Source organism: Pteronotus mesoamericanus, unplaced genomic scaffold, assembly GCF_021234165.1.
Source record: "Pteronotus mesoamericanus isolate MK-2021 breed Mesoamerican mustached bat unplaced genomic scaffold, CSHL_Meso_final contig_182, whole genome shotgun sequence".
Taxonomy (NCBI): Eukaryota; Metazoa; Chordata; class Mammalia; order Chiroptera; family Mormoopidae; genus Pteronotus; species Pteronotus mesoamericanus.
Genome location: NW_026555078.1, coordinates 24,535,600 through 24,554,258, shown reverse-complemented (window position 1 = coordinate 24,554,258; position 18,659 = coordinate 24,535,600). Strand labels below are relative to the sequence as shown.

General features: G+C 35.4%; 1 protein-coding gene across 4 annotated transcripts in view; it reads left to right on the top strand.

Moving 5' to 3' along the window:
• FUT8 (fucosyltransferase 8) overlaps positions 1 to 18,659 on the top strand; it is a 181,483-nt gene that overhangs the window by 12,148 nt on the left and 150,676 nt on the right. For all 4 annotated transcript variants that reach the window (XM_054567426.1, XM_054567425.1, XM_054567422.1 and 1 more), the window contains exon 2: positions 12,321 to 12,418. The gene's annotated coding sequence lies outside the window, so the exon portion shown is untranslated. The remainder of the gene's footprint in view (positions 1 to 12,320; positions 12,419 to 18,659) is intronic.

Genomic DNA, 18,659 nt, shown 5'->3' with positions numbered 1-18,659 from the left:
AATTTTTACTAATTTTGTGGCTGGTTATGTATATCATATCCCTTAAATGAGATATCAAATCTCATTAACACCAAGACCCAGAATAAATTTGCCTTAGCAAAAACAATATTTACAAACCATGAAACTAAAAGCATACCAAAGCTATGAAATGACTTAAGTCAACATTTGATAAACTAGTTTTAAACATCAGTTTTATAATTTAAAAAATAAAATTGATTATAATGTCTTGATTAGTGGTAAAGGTAGAAAAATATAATTTGTAGTTTTTATATTATATCCATTGTCACAGACCATAACTATGCCTGGGGCAGTCAGTGGAGGGAGTAGACTGAGAGAGGCATATGATTGTACTGATTGATGAGCCTGTCTTATTTAGAGGTGAGGGAGATTTTTTTTTTCTTGTTTTTCTCTCTCCCTCCACATTCTTCTACCTGTTTGTCATCCTTCCTCTCCCAACAGTGATAGGAAATATGGGAGTTGACCATCTGCATAGGATTTTTTTCTTAGAGTTCACAGAACATGTCCTAGAAGAACATTAGCTTTTATATTACAATAGGTTTATTCCAGTGATTTTATTTCCTTTTGAGGTAGTAGGCCAAGAGACTAGAAGAACTTCAGTTGGTATAAGGGTTACTATTATTTATTTAAAAAATGATTTTGTACCTCCATATGAAAAGAGAAATGGGAAATGTTGGTTCATTTTTAAGGGGCCTGTATCAGTCACATTATTGTTCTGCTTAATATTTAATATATTATAATCCCCTCTCCCAATTTCCTGAAATATATCCTCATGCCTCCTGTGTTATTTCTGTCTTTATCTGTGGAGTTTCCGATTACAAGGAATTGGTTTTTAGAACGTCTTGTCACCTTCTTCTGTGGCTCATTGCAATAATGTAATATTTAAAAAAAAAAGCTGTGTCCGTTGATGAGAACTAACTCCTAAACTATAATTAATAGCAGTGTTCTCCATTCATGGGAGCACTATCAGCAGGTTTAAGCCAGATATTGTTTAGAAAAGTTCACAGGGAGAAAAGTGTGTATTTGATAATCAGGCCCCTAATCATTTGGGATCTGGCCAATTCAATTTTTGTAGCATATAGAATTGTACATGAAAGAGAGATATATTCAGTAGAGATTGTGTTATATTTTTCATGTCTTGATTTCTTTGAATAAGTACTTAATCCATACAGTTTAGCAAATGTCAAAAGATTGTAATTTTGAGAAAACCTGTTTAAAATCAGAGCTTAAGCCAGGGTAAACATTTTGATTTCCTTTTATAAGTTTCTGATTTTTCTTTCTCTTTTAGAAAGTTCAGTGAAACTTTAGAGCTTAGGAAGGCGGTAATTGAATTTCTTGAGGCCATAAGGTCTTTCCTTAGCCTTGGTAAACTGAGCCTTAGCAGCCTGAGAAATGTAAATCCTGACTGATTCCTCTGACATAGTTACAGATATCTGGGCCTTCATGAATTAAAAATCTGTTTATTTTTAGCCCTAGCTGATGTGGTTGGAATGCCGGCCTGTGAACCAAATGATCTCTGGTTTGATTCCTGGTCAGGGCACATGTCTGGGTTGCTGACTAGGTCCCCAGTAGAGGGTGCGCTAGAGACAACCACATGTTGATGTTTCTCTCCCTCACTTTCTCCTTCCCTTTTCCTCTGTCTAAAAATAAATAAATAAAATCTTAAAAAAATAAAAAGTCCATTTATTTTTAAAGTCTAAACAGTAGAAGTACCAGCTTGACACTTCTCATAGATATGAAGTATTCATAGGATGAGAGAGAATGTTATTTTTAATTGGTAAGGAAATGAAGAATATGCTGTCAATGCTGAGTAAGCTGAAGAGATGTATGCCTTCTAAGGATGCACAAATAATAACTAAAGAAACTTGCTAATATGCAAATTTTAATAAAAAGACTCTTTCTGAGTGTTTAAAATTATAATGGTATAAAGATGTTATGAAAATGAAATCACCAAGGAATTCTATTTTGGAGCAATTGGTCAGACCAGATAACAGATAAAAGAGCACACCTATTCTATAACTGTCTGCAGAGGCTTACCTAAAGTGGCGAGATCCTACCTTAAAGGAAATAATGATCAATAGCTAATGTGTTTCATAGAAATTTTGCACATTTCTTATGTGTATATTTGTGCAGTACCTGTCATTTTCAGTTTCCACGGAATATGTAAGGTTGAAAGGTAAGGTATTTAACTTTTGGAAATTCTGAAGGGAAAAGAATCTGAAGTTGGTTTCTTCGTGTTTTAGTGATATTTTGGCATATTCTGAGAGTTCTACACACTTAAAGGTAAAATCTGAGTTCCTTCTTAGTAGTTTTTTGAATAGCTTTATTAAAGTGTAATTTATATACCGTAAAATTCACAGTTCAAGTTTTAGTAAGTATATACAGTTGTGCAATGATTATTACAATCCAATTTTAAAATACTTTCACCTTCCAAAAAGCTCCCTCTTGCCAGTTTGCCCAGTCCTTGCTTCTATAATATGTAGTCTTTTGTGTCCAGCTCCTTTCAGTTGGCATAATCCTGTTTAGTAATTTGAATGACTGGATAAGACACAAAAGCCTTGAACCTGGAATTGAGGAGACTTGGATACTATTGTTGGCTCTGCCACCGAGTGTATGGACTTGGGTAGGCCACTTGCCCCTCTGGACCTCTGCTTCTTTCTTCATAAAATGAATTATTTTGATTTTCTTGTATTGAATTTTCACCACTGTGCAGAGATTTATTGACTTTTTCCTAGAATGTACTTGAACTTCTCACTTATATACAGTCACTGTGGTTCCCTCCCCACCACCCCCCGAATCAAAAACAAGGCTTATGGTCTAACAGATGATTCAACAATGGACAAGTTGAGATTGTCCTGAGGAATCCAGATGGCTAATTAAACTTTTTCTCGGGAATGTCTTAGTTTATGTGAATGACTTTGAGATAGAGATTGTCTTAAATGCTAAATTAATAAGATTTATGATGAGAATAAAGGCAAAGTTAAATGATTCTCAGAGGTAGAGCTTCAAAAGCAATCGAAGCTTCTTATGAACATAAGAAAAGACTGCTTTTTGGTTATATTTTTGTTTTGGGAGTAGAAGATGGGTTGGACTGAATTTAGTTAAGTTTGAACCAAGTTAGGATTAAGGCAGCTGAATGGGATTAGACTGTTTTTCAAAGATAAATGAAAGGAAATGGTATGGTTACCATTAGAAAGACTGTCCTAGGGCTCATCTGGAGACCAAGCCAGCAGGTAACATTCAGGTGACAAACTAGGAAAAAAATACTTATATAGGGAATTAAAAAATAGGGGTGTACATGTTTATATAATACAGGGTCCAGCACAAATAATGCCCCTTTTTTATTACAAAATCTTTTATTATAAAATCATAAGCATGTAATTCTGTAACATAACAATATCATGCTCAAGCACACCATATAACATTTTAAGTGAAATGTTCAAATTAAAACTATAAATTATTACACCCATATTATTACTCTACCAGCCAGACTGAAACAGGCCTTACTTCTGCTGGACCCTGTTCATGTGTAACATGAGTAGACAACTGACTGAGTTAGGGTCATATTGGGTAGATGCCAAAGGGGTAATGTGCGTATTTAATATAGTATAAAAAAAGATAGGGCATTGAATAACAACTAGCTAAATTTAAAAATGAGAGTGCTTTCAAATATTCAATGATATGATTCTTAGAAACTATCAGAGCTTCTTGTATTACCTATAGTAGGAAGCATGGCTATAAAATGATTGAACTTATATTTTACCCAATGTATTAGAATGTATGATTGGTAACCCACAGAACAGACACTGTGGAGGAGGGGAATGTATCTAAAAATATATTTTAATGATTTGTCATTATAGAGGAGGCATAAGAAAATTTGTTTCATGTATTACAGTCATACTTTCTGTTCAAAAGTGGTATTTCTAATTTAGATACATCACTTTATGATAACTAGAACTATCCCCAAATCAATAATATATTTAATGAAAAAATTTTATTTTTGACAATATAATAAAGATTGTGTTAAGTCTTTAAAGGAGTTCCAACAGTTAAATCCCAAGGCTTTTTATGCAATGGCAGCATTCTAGGAATAAGTATTGAGCTTTCTAAGGTGACTGTTTTTATGGCAACAATATTCTTTTTATATATGCTGTGCCATATTTATTTTTAAATGTCCCACTGAATTTGTAATACATATGAAGTACCTAAGTGTGAATTATGTAATGGGAAAAATTTCAGTGTAAAGGAAAACAGACACTTCTTTCTGTAACTTCTCAAGCTTTAAAATATTAAAGATGATCATATTTTCCCAGGGCATTTTATTTTTAATCATAATAAATGAGCAGCTATCAGAAGATATAGCCATTGCTAGGTTCAGAATTGTTATTCTTTTTTTTTTTTTCTTTTTAAATGGAGATTGATTTTATTTGTTTTTGTAAATGTCAAAATCTATTATAAAATATCAAAAAACTTAAATCCATTATAAAGTCTCAGCAATTAAAACAACATGACACCAGCACAGAAATAATCAAGTAGATCAGTGAAATAAAATGAGCATTCTGGAAACAAATGTTTATTGCTATTCTTTATATAGTTCTCGCAAATACTTGTCTTCTAGAAAGTATTAAGGATTTCTTGAGTAATCAAATGCTACTTTGATATTTAAGCAAAATATCAGAGCAAGACTAAAACCACATTAAAACATTAAAATGATTAATTTGAAAGTTTTGTAACAAAAAAAGATGGAGAAATACTCAATGGAAAAGACATACAGATGAGAATATAGAAGTCTGTCTTTACAAAAGAATAACAATCAAGTCAAATAGACTACAGAATTTGTGCCCTTCTGCTAGTTAAGTGAAAAATGAGATGAACAATTATTTAGACAGTGTGCTTCAAAATGTTTGCTTATATTTGTTGGCAGTTGTTTCCTAACCACAAGGGGCTGTGTCAGAGCTATTTTACCCCTTTTCTAGCCCCTGATTCTAGTATGCAACTGGTCCCAACTTATAATGATTCAACCTAGAATTTTTGGGCTTTATGGTGGTGCAAAAGCAATATGCATTCAGTAGAACCATACTTCAAATTTTGAATTTTGATCTGTTCCTGGGTTAGCAATATGTGGTAAGATACTCCCTTGTGATGCAAGCCACAGCTCCCAGTTAGCCATGTAATCACGGTAATCATGATACCCTACAGTATACTGTGTTGCCAGCATTTTTTGGATACTGTATTTGTTTTGTGTTTTTGCATCCCATCATGCCTACAAAATGCCCATCTGTGTTGCCTGCTTTTGATGAGAAGACGAATGCAGTTGCTCTTTTTTTCTTTTATTCTCACCCGAGGACATTTTCTCATTGCTTTTAGAGAGAGAGGAAGGGAGAGAGAGAAATGTCGATGTGAGAAACCTTTAAGTTGTTTCACTTTATTTTTTGAAAAGAGTAAGAAGATTACATCCAACAGAAGCTTCTTCAGCTTTGTTTTTCTTTATTTCTAAATTGTATAATTTCTCCTCTCTGTCGTTTGGATTTAGGGATGTGTCCTTTAGGCTTTCACGGCTACTACTTTTATTCCTTTTTTATCTGTTGGAATATTTAGGTTCATTAGGTAACTCCTTCATTATTTTTATTTCCAGCTCCCCTAACAATATCTTAAATGGCTGAAACAAACAAACAAACGCCAAAAACACTTTTTCTTATTCTCTCTTCTCCTTTGCTTTTTCCTCCCTCCTTCCCTTCTTTCCTTCCTTATTATATAACAAAGGAAAATTTATATTATATTTCGAAAGGAAAAAGTAACTATGTCTGTTGTTTCAATTTTACTACCTTCTTTTTTACTAAAACTGTTCTCTGTTGTTACCAGTGACCTTTGAATTGCCAGCTGGGGATTTTTTTCAGTCGTAATTTTTGCTTTCTAGTTTTTCAAGTTTGACACTGTAAACCCCCTTTTCCCCTCCCTTCTCCTTAAAACTTTGTAGTTCTTCCGTCTCTTCTATATATTCTAGTCACCCTTCTTTTTATTTCAAGGTCAGCTTGTTTCTTAATCATTTTTCTTAATCAAGGTTCTTTTTCTTGTAATGTTACTTGGTCCATTGGCTTTAGCGAGTACCTCTTTCACATGACTCCCAAACAGTGTCAGAACTTTAGTTTCCAGCTGGAGAGCTCCACCTGTTTGTCATGCCAAGCTCAATATGCTCAAATATGGATTTTCTTTCATCCAAAATGTATTCTTTCTAATTTTAATTTCTCTATTACTGGTTTATCCCTTCTATTTTCTAAACTTGAATTAAGAGCCCTCTTTGAAGTCCACGTCAGATTCATTCAGGTGTCAAACTGAATTTTGTTACTGCAGTGTTTCATCTGCTCTTTTCTATTTCATTTCTTACTATAGACTTTTAGGTTCTCATTACTGCTAACATACAAATAATTATAATTTGAAAGAGGGATAGGAGGCAGAGGCAGCTCTACTAGGGTGTGATGGGAGAAAGCTATCACTGAAGGGAGCTAACATTTAAGTTTAGCATCAAAGAATAAGGAGAAAAATACAGGCAGACAAACTGAAGAAAGTCTTATGAGATGACAACATATAATAAATTTCTAATAAGACTTTTGCTTTAATCCTTAGCGCATATGTGTGTTTTTTCTATTGGCATATGCTATTGCCTTTTTTTCACATGTTGATGAAGATCAGCGAATAAACAATATAAAGCCAGAGGGACACAAAGTAATATTTATCTTTATTACCATACTTAGCTTTGAGTGAGAAGAGTGATAAAATATATTATAGTGAAAAGTGAACATTACCTGCATTGAAGACTTAAAATCTGACTAAAATTTACATTAAAGCCTGCCTTTAAGATTCTTGACACTTGGAATGCAAATCTTCAGTGGGCAGCTATTTTCAGTCTACTTATATATGTCTTTATTTTTTTATTTCTTTCTCTTCTCATACTTGTGTGATTCCCTACAGCAGGGCTGTGTAAATAGCTTTATATTAATTACAACTAATACTGAATATAGATTAATTAAGGCCACAGAAGTAAAGAGATAATTTACTCTTTTTTTGTCTCTTAAGGAAACAAAATGTTACTGCTTTTAAAATGAAAAGTATTAAAAACAACAATTCTAAAATGGCTTAAACAAAAAGATGACTTACTAGCTTTATAAGTAGGAAGAAAAGAGGTAGAGCAGTCCAGGAACAGCCACATCCAGAATTTAAATGCTGTCTTCAGGATAGTCTCCATTTCCTAACTTCACTTTTTTTTTTCCTCTGAGTTGGTCTTATATTCTGTTTATGTTTTAGAAGGCTTCTTTCCTGGCAGAGATGCATGCTTCAGAATACAGAGATGTTTGCAAGGGACTGTTTCTAATGGGGCCCATTCTTGGACTAACCGTTGTAGGACTGATGACATTGGCGTTGTCATCAGAACCACATAAAATGGGGGAGAGCCAGTTTCCCAAAGGATGGGAATACAGTAGTCTCCCCTATCCACAGTTTTACTTTCTGCAATTTCAGTTATTCCCTATCAATGGCATTCTGAAAATATTAAGTAGGAAATTCCAGAAATAAACAATTCGTAAGTTTTAAATTGTATGCTGTCCTGAGTAGTGTGATGAAATCTCTCTGTCCTGCTCTGTACTGCCCCATCCTGTCCAAAATGTGAACCATCCCTTTTCCAGAATATCCTTGCTGTATGTGCAACCTACCTGTTAGTTACTTAGTAGCTATTTTGCTAATCAGATCTACTGTTGTGGTATCAGTACTTATGTTCAAATAACCCTATTAGTAGCCTAACACGGTCACAGTGCCTGTGTCATCTCATCATATAGATATTGCATCATCTCACATCATCACAAGAGGAAGAAGGGTGAGTACAGTACAGTAAGATAGCAGTCATGTGCCACATAATGATGTTTTGGTCAGTGGCTGACTAACTGAATATATGATGGTGGTCATAGATGATAATGGAGCTGAAAATTTCCTATCCAGGTGCTGTAAAATCATAGTGCAGTGCATTGCTTACGTGTTTGTGGTGATGTTGGTATAAACCTACGGAGCTGTCAATCATATAAAATTGTAGCACATACTATTATGTACAACACTTGGCAATGATAAGAAAAGACTCTTACTGGTTTATGTGTTTACAATACTATACACTTTATTGTTTTTTTTAAAGATTTTATTTATTTTTTAGAGAGGGGAAGGAGAAGGAGAGGGAGAGAAACATCAATGTGTGGTTACCTCTTGTGCACCCCTTACTGGGGCCTGGGCCTTAAACCCAGGCATATGGAAACTGAACCGGTGACCCTTTGGTTCGCAGGCTGGCACTCAATCCACTGAGCCACACCAGCCAGGGCAATGTACTTTGTAATTCTTATTTTAAAGTGTACTCTTTCTGCTTAAAAAGTTTGCTATAAAATAGTATGCCATGTTACGCCAGCTGCAACGTCATACATCTTGTACTGTATCAATTGATTGCCTCATTTTCTCTTGTGCATGATTTAACCATGTGTTGTTTTATTCATCATGGTCCCTAAGCATAGAAGATCCACATTAGTGCTGCCATTAAGGGGCCCTGTCAAGTGACTGAATTGGAAATGAAATTAAAAGTGATTACAGACTACAAATGTGGAAAATCAGTGTATGTGCCGGTCAGGCACATACTATTGTACTATAGCTATGGTCTTTAAGAGCAAGAACAAATGATGGAAATTTTTTAAGAATCTGCCTTACTGAAGTCAATGAAACTAACAAAAATTTGAGAAGGGCCTGTATCAGGCATGGAGCAATTTCTAATGACATAGATTGAAGTCTGGACAACAGGAGCTTATCCTTCTCAGTACCATGACAGTCATGGCCAAAGGAAAAAGTTGTGATGTTCAAAGAAAAGGCTAGACCTGACTATGATACTGAATTTACTGCCATGTGGGTCGTTTAAATGATTAAAGGATTGTTATTCATTTTAGAATGTTTAAGTAGTAGGCTATACAGTCTAGGTTTGTGTAAGTGCATTCTGTGATGTTCCCATGACAAAATTGCCTAACAGTGCATGTCTCAGATCTCTAATGTTAAGGCACACATGACTATATTTTGAAAGAGATCACATTCACATAACTTTAATACAGTATATTGTTATAATTGCTCTATTATATTATTAGTTATTGGTGCTAATCTATTGCTGTGCCAGATTTATAAATTAAACTTCATAGGTATGTATGTATAGGAAAAAACATAGTTTAAGTAGGGTTTGGTACTATCCACAGTTTTAGTCACCTACTGTGGGTCTTGGAATATACCCCATGAGAATGAGCATTGGGAGGACTACCGTATTATTAACCAGAGAAATAGGGGAGGAATATGAAATAAGCAAAAAAAAATGTTACTAATACAGAGGAGGAGAGAAAATAAGGGAGCAGTAGACACAGGAAAAGAGAAATGCATATGTAAGAAAGAGAAGTGGCTAAAAGGAAGGGAACCCAGTATCGGTTCAGAATTTACTATGTGGTAAACCATGTGTTAAACACTTTGGATTTTATCTCCACAGCTCAGTGGAGCCAGCTGTATCATCTCCTGATGAAATCATTTTTAGAACTAGTAATTTTAAAATACTCTTTCTTTTATTCTTTTTTTTGTTTAGCATATTTTCTTTATTTTTAAGTGCATTAATTTAAAAAAATTAAATTTATGTAAAATTCACACTTTGTGATATACAATTCTATGAGTTTTGACAAATGCATAGGATGTGTATTACTCACCATTATTAAGACATAGATCTCCTGTTGCCCCTTTATATTAGCTTTTCCCATTACATCTAACCGCCTGGTAAACACTGATCTATTCTCTGTGGCTGTTTTGCTTTTTCCATTTATAAGTTAATGTCCTTATAAATGGAAAAATGTAGAACTATATAGACTTTTGGGTCAGTCTCTTTCACTTAGAAAATGCATTTGAGATTCACGTTGTTGACAATCACGTTTGGGTTGTTTCTTGTTGCCTCTCTGCAAGGCTGCCATGCTGCCATGGATGTCAGGGATATCCCTGCTTTCACTGACAAATTGGGAGGCAGATGAATTCCTGAGTTCATAATATGGAATTTAGAATATTAATACCATTACCCCTCCACAGACACACACGCGCACGCACACGTATTTCCCAATATTTATAAATGGTAGCTATATACAGTTGATGAATTACTATTTAAGTGTGGGTTGGCCTGGGAATAGAATTACTAATTTTTAGCATTGTTTTTATATAAAAGGAAAGTGCTTTCTGAATTCTGAATAGGTTTTGGAATAGCTTGTTCATTCATGGTGGCCTGCCTATTTTTGTATATGTGGTCCTCATTGCTTGCCAGATGACAAGCATTTACTAGCTCGTAACCATCAGGGATTACAAGTATCTCTGATTTTCAGGTTAAACCATGTACTACAGATAATTTACATTTTGGTGTAGTTGAGGCTGAGTGATAACATTACTGATATTTTATTAATAAATGATTGAAAACCAACTTTTAATTTAGATAATAACTTGGTAGAATGAAAAAAACTATGGTTTTGGAGTCAGATCTGAGTTCAAATTTTAACCCCACCATTTATTAACTGAATTTGTTAACTGTAAAATGGAGATGATAATTACAGGGCGATTATGAGATTTTAAATGATTTAACAGTAGCCCATGTACAGTGCTTAGTCAATGCATTTGGTATGCATTAAGGGCTCAGTAGCTTATCATTAGACCATTAATTCCTTGCAGTTGGTTCTTTAGCAACTTGACATGTACAAAAGTGATCATTTTACTGAATTACAGCATAGAATTATGTTTTAAAAGGCTAATAATAAATAGGTATGATAATATATTTTTATATCTCTTTGGCTGTGTTAATTAAGGATAGCCTATTTTAATTTTCCCATTTTTATAATACCCATAAAAACATTTATTAAGTTATATATTAATGAAAGCTCAAGTAGGAAGAAAGCAATGAATAAAATACTGTGCTGCTTATTTTTCAAATTATTTTATATAGCAGTGTTTGCTTTGGCAGGAAGTCTTACTTTATGGGGTTATTGGTTAACTTTTTATTCCCTGTTATAAAATAGTAAACTTTTAAAATACATATATACTTTTGAAATTCAAATATATTTTTATCAATGACCAATACTGAGCTACAAAGCTATTTCAATGAAAGTGAAGTAGAAACCTTATAATGTAAATGAATTTGATAATTATTCTTTTATGAACTTGATGATATAACTATAAAAGCTTAACTAGTATAATATGTTTACCGTCCATTTTCAGCTTAATAAGCTAAGCACTAATAAACCAAAAGAATAAAAGAATAAATCATTGAAAATTATTTATGAGAAGTTTGTCTTTGTTACAAGTGCTTCACTTTAATAATATTTGGCTGGGCCATGGTGAATATGAGATGCTTAGAGGACATTTGTTGTTGGTTATTATTTACTTAAAATGTCTAGCCAGCTTTGTAGAATGTCAAGTTAGGAAGTTAAGACCAGTTCACTTGTCAGTCAATCATAATGAATACTTCTATGTGTCAAACATGGTCCTCGATGATGGAGAGGCAGCAAGAAAAATAGGAGATAGGGTCTCTAATCAGGAGACAGAAACAAGATAGCAGTTATATAAGGCAGCAAACTATTCTAACAAGGACTAATGGAGTACAGGATGACTATATCAGCTCTTAAGGAGGAAGAGAGGAGCTGGATTGTGAGAAAGTTGACTGATGTGCCTTGGTAGACAAAGAGGATAAAGGAGAAAAAGTTCCTGTTCTAAAGAGAAGGAATGGTGTGTTGCAGGGTGACAGCTGAGAATACTGCAGTTGTTCTGTGGAAAGCAAGCAAATTAAATTGACCTGAGTGGAAGTTTGTGTAGAAGATAGTCACAAAATAGGTTGCACAGCTAATTGGAGTGTGGGGATATAGAAGATTTTAAGCATTAATGTGAAAAGAGAGACATTTTGATTGCCCTATATTTTAAAAAGTAGACAAAATTAAAGAATTTCATGTTCACAGAGGAAGTTTTATAGGTGTTAACTTATTTTAAGATGAACTATGAAACAGATTAAAGCACTGAATGTTACTGCATTTGAGTGTAATTTGCAAAATGAAAACCCATTCCTTATTGGGATTTGAAAAGCACTGCTTGCAGAATAAATGAATATACAAACATTTTACATATCACCACTGGCTACATAAGGAAAGAAAAAAGGAATTAAAAAGAAACTATAATAAGACTAACTGAACTTTGAGTAGGGCTGGATTTCATATACTTTTCTTTTATTCTAGGTTGCTGCTTTTGCTCAGAGGACATCCATGACCCTGACGGTGTTTTCATTCACAATAAAGTGCTTTCTTGCCCTTACTGATTAACTGAACAAATTCAGGTTAGTACATTTTTTGCATAGCACTTACCTGTTCCAATTATATGTTAATATTTTGAGAAGTGAATATTTAAAAAAAGATTTATGTATTTATTTTTAGAGAGAGGGGAAGGGCGGGAGAAAAAGAGAGAAACATCAGTTGGTTGTCTCTTGTATGCACCCAACCAGCGATTGAACTGGCAACTGAGGATGTTCCTGGATCAGGATTGGAACTGGCAACCTTTCACTTCGCAGGATGATGCCAAACCAACTGAGCCATACCAGTCAGGGAGAAAAGGAATGATTTTGTGTTCGAAGCTACATATGTATATATCAGTGAAGCAGAAAGGCCAATCTAAACCCCACTGAATTTTGTATTAACAAATGTTTTCAGATTACCTACTATATATAATATGAAATGCCTAAAGTGAAAAATGTTTTATTTCCTGTGTAATAGTTTTATACTTTAAAGTAAGGGGCTGGATAAAGCAAGCTGTGACTGGCCCTGGTTGGTGTGGCTCAGTTGGTTGGAGCATTGTCAAGTAACCAAAAGGTTGTGGATTCAATTCCTGTTCAGGGCACATACCTAGGTTGTGGGTCCCCTTTCCGGTCCAGGTGTGAACAATACCTGGACCAGGCACATGCAGAAGGCAACAAATTGATGCTTCTCTCTCACATTGATATTTTTCTCTCTTGTTTCCTCTTCTCTCTCAAAAGCAATGAAAACATGTCCTCGGATGAGGATTAACAAAACAAAACAAAACAAAACAAAAACAAGTTGTGGCTGAATATTGTACATTGTATTTCTTGCATTGTTGCATTTGGTGCTGGAAATAACTCATCTTAAAATTTTTGATTTTAAGTAGCTGAGTTTTAAAAGTTTCATACTTGTCTAGATTTCAGTCATACTTTAGACTTTTATTTATTTGTATTTAGGATTTGGTCTGAATTTTGATAAATGTATATTTATCACTATAATCTTCTAAATTCACTCACGTCTTCTTAAATCTTGAGCAACCACTAATATGTTTTTTGTACTTATAGCTTACCTTTTCCAATATGTCATTTAAATGGAATCATTTAGTATTCCATTTAATAGGTAGTATGTACCTTTGTTAAAACTTGTATTTTATTAATTATGCTATTACAGTTGTCCCAATTTTCCCCCTTTGCACACCTCCATTCAGCACCCCCCACTCCTTCAGGGAATACCACACCACTGTTCAAGTCCATGGGTCATGTGTATAAGTTCTTTGGCTACTCCATTTCCTATACTATACTTTACATCCTCATGGCTACTCTGTAACTACCTGTTTGTACTTCTTAATCCCCTCATCTTTTCACGCATTCCCCCACCCCCTCATATGGCAACCATCACAACCCTCTTAAGTATCCATGATTCTGTCTCTATTCTTGTTTGCTTAGTTTGTTCTTTAGAGTCAATTGTTGATAGATATGTTTTTATTGCCATTTTATTGTTCATAGTTTTGATCTTTTTTTTCCTTAAGTTCTTTTAACATTTCATGTAATAATGGTTTGGCGATGATGAACTCCATTAGTTTTTTCTTGTCTGGGAGACTCTTTATCTGCCTTCTGAAACTAAATGCTAGCTTTCTTGCATAAGAGAGCATTGTTGGCTGTAGGTCCGTGGTTTTCATGACTTTGAATATTTCTTGCCAGTCCCTCTAGCCTGCAGTTTCTTTTGAGAAATCAGCTGACAGTCTTACGGGAACTCCCCTGTAGGTAACTTAACTTCTTTTCTCCTATTGCTTTTAAGATTCTCTCTTTATCTTTAACCTTTGGCATTTTAATGATGATGAGTCTTGGAATGGGCTTGTTTGCATCCATCTTGTTTGGGACTCTCTGTGCTTTCTGAACTTGGGTATCTATTTCCTTCACCAAATTAGGGAATTTTTCTTTCAGTATTTTGTCTAATAGATTTCCAATTTCTTGATTTTTCTTCCCCTTCTGGTACCCCTATGATGCGAATATTGGAACACTCAAAGTTGTCCCAGAGGCTCCTGACACTATCCTTGTTTTTTTTTGGATTTTTTTTTCTTGTTGTTCTGATTGGTTGTTTTCTGCTTCCTTATGTACCAATTAATTGATTTGATTCTCAGCTTCATGCACTCTACAGTTGTTTCCCTGTAAATTGTTCTTTATTTCAATTCATGTCCCCTTCGTATCTGACTAGATCTATTTTATGCTGTTGAGGTCCTCACTAATTTCCGTGAGCATCCTTAAAACCAGTGTTTTGAAATCTGCATCTCATAGATTGCTTATATTCCTTTTGTTTAGTTCTTTTTCTGGAGTTTTGATCTGTTCTTTCATCTGGGCCATGTTTCCTTGTCTCCTCATTTTGGACGCCTCCCTGTGTTCGTTTCTCTGTGTTAGGGAGAGCTGCTATGACTCCCTGTCTTGGTAATGTAGCCTAATGTAGTAGGTGTTCCATAGAGCCCATTGGCACAGCCTCCCCATGACCCAACCTGGGTACTTGTGGTGCGCCCTTTGTGTGGGCTGAGTATGCCTTCCTCTTGTAGCTGAGCCTTGATTGCTGTTGGCAGGTTAATGTCTGGGGGAGCGGCGGGATTTAGCCAGGCCAGTCAGGTGCAAGGACTGGCTGTGCCCACTGAACACCAGCCTCCACCCTATGTGGAGGATCAGCAATGCAGGGGCAGGGTGATGATGCTCTGATGTGGTCTGTAGCTGTCTACTGGGTGCACAAGCCCTGGGGTTTCTTGGGTGGTACAGGCCGAGGTCAGCCCTCACCTGTGTTTTACCCATGGCCACTGTGCCTGAGCTATGAAGCAATCTGAGATGACTGCTATCTCAGTCATCTGGGCTTGTGCTGGGCTTGGAGATTCCCAGGTGAAGCCAAGTTGTGAATCCAGGCTGGCTGCTGCTGGTGCTGGGCCTAGGGCCCCTTAGCAAGCGTACAGGGGCTAAGGGCTTACTGAGGCCGGCTGTTGCTTGTTTGATAGGACTTAGGAAGTTGTGACATGAGCCGAGACCACCCATTTATATCTTGGGTGGGCCTGTGCTGGCTCTGTGGCTCTGTGGCTCTGTGTGGGAAGGGTTCAGAAAAGGGACATTGATCTCTGCCTTCCTTTCTGTCAGAGAGAAGCTGTGCTCTTGCCTTGATGTCAGACACTTCGGTTCCTCTCTATTTGCCACTGGTGCCTTTCAAGTTGCTACCCAGTTGCTGGAGCTTAGAGGGAGTAAGTCTGAGTAAGTTCATGTGTGAATTCTTAAAGGGGAACTGCTTGGGACTCCAGAAGTTTCTCCCATTGACTCAATTCCCACTGTTTTTTGCAGCCAAATATTATGGGGAGTTATTTTCCTGGCACTAGAACCCTGGACTGGTGGACTGGTGTGGGGCTGGGACTCCTGCCCCCAAGATATCCCTTTTGAATTTTTATCCGGCACACGTGGATGTGGAACCAGCTTGTTCTGCGTCTGTGCCCCTCCTACAAGTCTGAATGGATGTGGCTTTTTTAATTCTGTAGTTGTCAGACTTCTATTCAACTTGATTGCTGACAGTTTTGAGTGATGGCTGTTCTGTATTTTAGTTGTAATTTTGATGTGGTTGTGCAAGGAGACGAGCCGTGCTTACCCATGCTGCCATCTTGACCAGAAGCAGTATGTACCTTTTAAAATCTGGCTTCTTTCACTTAGCATAATGGATTTGGATTCATCCCTGTTGTGCATACCAGTAGGTGTTTGTTTGTTTTTTTCTTTTTAATATACTACAGTGAGATTATCCACTCACCAGCTGATGCACATTTGGGGGGTTTTTAGTTTTTGGTGATTATTGCAGTCATATTTTTTGGTGTGTGATAAAACGCTTATAAAACTTACCATCTAAGATTCTGATATCTCATCTGTAGAATGAACATAGAATATTTACCCTAAGGGTTGTAATGAGTATTAAATAGAATAAATTACAGAAAAGTACATAACAGTGTCTACTGTTATGTGCTTTTAATAAATGTTTGCCTTTATTATTTTTTAATAAAAATAAAGTGGAAACATTGCTTTTCATTTGTCTTTTTCTAGTGAGTCTATATGGACACAGAAATAGTGCCTACTATTACCTTGGATCCCAGTAAGAAAATAAAAATGAAGCAAATTCCTGCTGTGTTGACCTCCTGGAACTTTTCACAGTTTGAGAAAAAATTAACCAGGCCACTGTCAGCATAAGTTAATGCTGGGTGTGAAAAGGCTCTGGAGGAGAGTTGTAACTTGAGGAAGGATGGTAGGATTTTTCATAGGGATTTAGCAGGAGGGGGTCAGGCATAGTTCAGGTAGTGGGGGAATAGATGGTCAATGATGACTGTCAAAGAATTGCTCTTGTTGATTATCAGCCATTGCACAATTTGGATTTTATCAAGAGGGCTGGGGAGAAGCAACTGTGAGGAGCAAGGAGAGAAGGCCAGTGTACACATTCTCAGGTTTTTAGTATTTTCACAGCAGATTTTTCTATCATTGGATCTTGTAGTCTTTTCCCAACTACCTCACCAATCTTCCCCCTTACCCTGATTATGATTTTAGATTGTTTCTAGCTCTTGATCTCAGAAGGCAATATCTTTATGAAACTTCAAAGGATGTGGGATTAAGTATTTTGTAGCCCTGGAAGTTCTCTCCTGTTTTACTCCCTGCCTTCTTTGTACTGTGTTTTGGATCCTGTTATGTAGGTACTCTGCAGTAGAGGAAATAGTAATAATGTATGATGATGAAAAGCTTCAAAGTGGACATACGGCTGGAAGGGAGATTTGAATAGGATTTTGCAGCAGCTTTTTTAGTTGATGATACATCTTCAACTTAAATTGTAATTGACTTCTAAGCTCTGCCTTCTGTGATGATTCTAGTAGAAGTCAAATGAGATAATTTTTGATAGATGGTTTGCAAGCTTTGGTATGTGCAGCCAGCCTTCCAAAGCCTACCTTGTGCTTTTCAGGGAGCTAAGCTTGTGACTGGATGGATCAGCTACTCTCTTGTATCTCTTAAATGTATTAATGGTTTTAAGTAGCTGGTGCTTAACACTGTCAGTTCTTGAATTTGGAGAATTGTGTCTGAGTTTCATATGATTTCTTTGCCTTTATGAGGTACTTTCTGACTGCAGGTGGATCTAATCTCTTGAAACTATAATTTAGGCTTTGAAATTAAATGGTCCTTGTCCTCTGTTAATATGTAAATCTTATTATTTGCTAGTTTACCTCCTGCTTTGTGGCTCCCTGTATTCCTCTTGTAATGCTTACTTAGTTTTTAACTTAAATACAATTGGCATCCATTGAGAACACTGGCCTATGCAGATATTAGGAAAATATGAATACTTGGCCACCATATTTCGGATTATTATGGCATTTCTTCCCAAGTTTTCAGAGTATAGAAAAAGAAGCAAGTTTCTCATTCACTTTTTAATCGAGCTCACCATAGACCTTGTATTGTTAAAATCAGTTGGAATGGAAAAAAGATATATGAAGCATAGTATATCTTATACTTCTACATGTATATACTTATCATAGCTATTTAAAATATATTTGATTGATTTACTGTGAGGCTCTCGGGTTAAATGGGAGATATATATCAATATTTTAGTATTGTCATATATAATTACTGTTCTATATATTATAAGAAAGTTATTTTTTGTTCGACAAAATATCACAAAATTCCAATAATATGGCTTTCTATTTTTGATATTTAGAGGAGGTTAGAATATTTATCTATGACTAAATAGTAAGTCCTGGAAAGAATCTATTCTTTATAACATATAACTTCACTCCTTAAACTTCATTTGCCTCCACTTGTAACATTTTGTAATATAAAGCAACTGTTAGTATCCTAACTTTCTTTAATTTTATGGGGAATATATTTTTTAGTCTTGATATCTTTAAATCTTGGGAACCCTGAAAGGCTTCTTTACTTATCCTTTTTTATTTCTTCTCAAGAAAATAATATCTTCATGTACTCTTGATCTTTTTGTGGAAATTTCTGGTACCCACAGATAGAAATAAAAACATGCAATGTAAAATAGCTATTGAGGGCACTTTTTAAATAAACAAATGAGTTACTTAAAAATGTCCATAGATGAGTGATTTTTTTTCACTCTTTCAGCTTTATTGAGGTTTAATTGACAAATAAAATTGTAAGGTATATTTGTTTGGGTCTGTGCCTGTTTGTGTGTATATATGTGTGTGTGGGCGTATATGTCTATATTGATATAGATATAGATATAGATAATCTGACAGAACTAATGCCTGCTTGA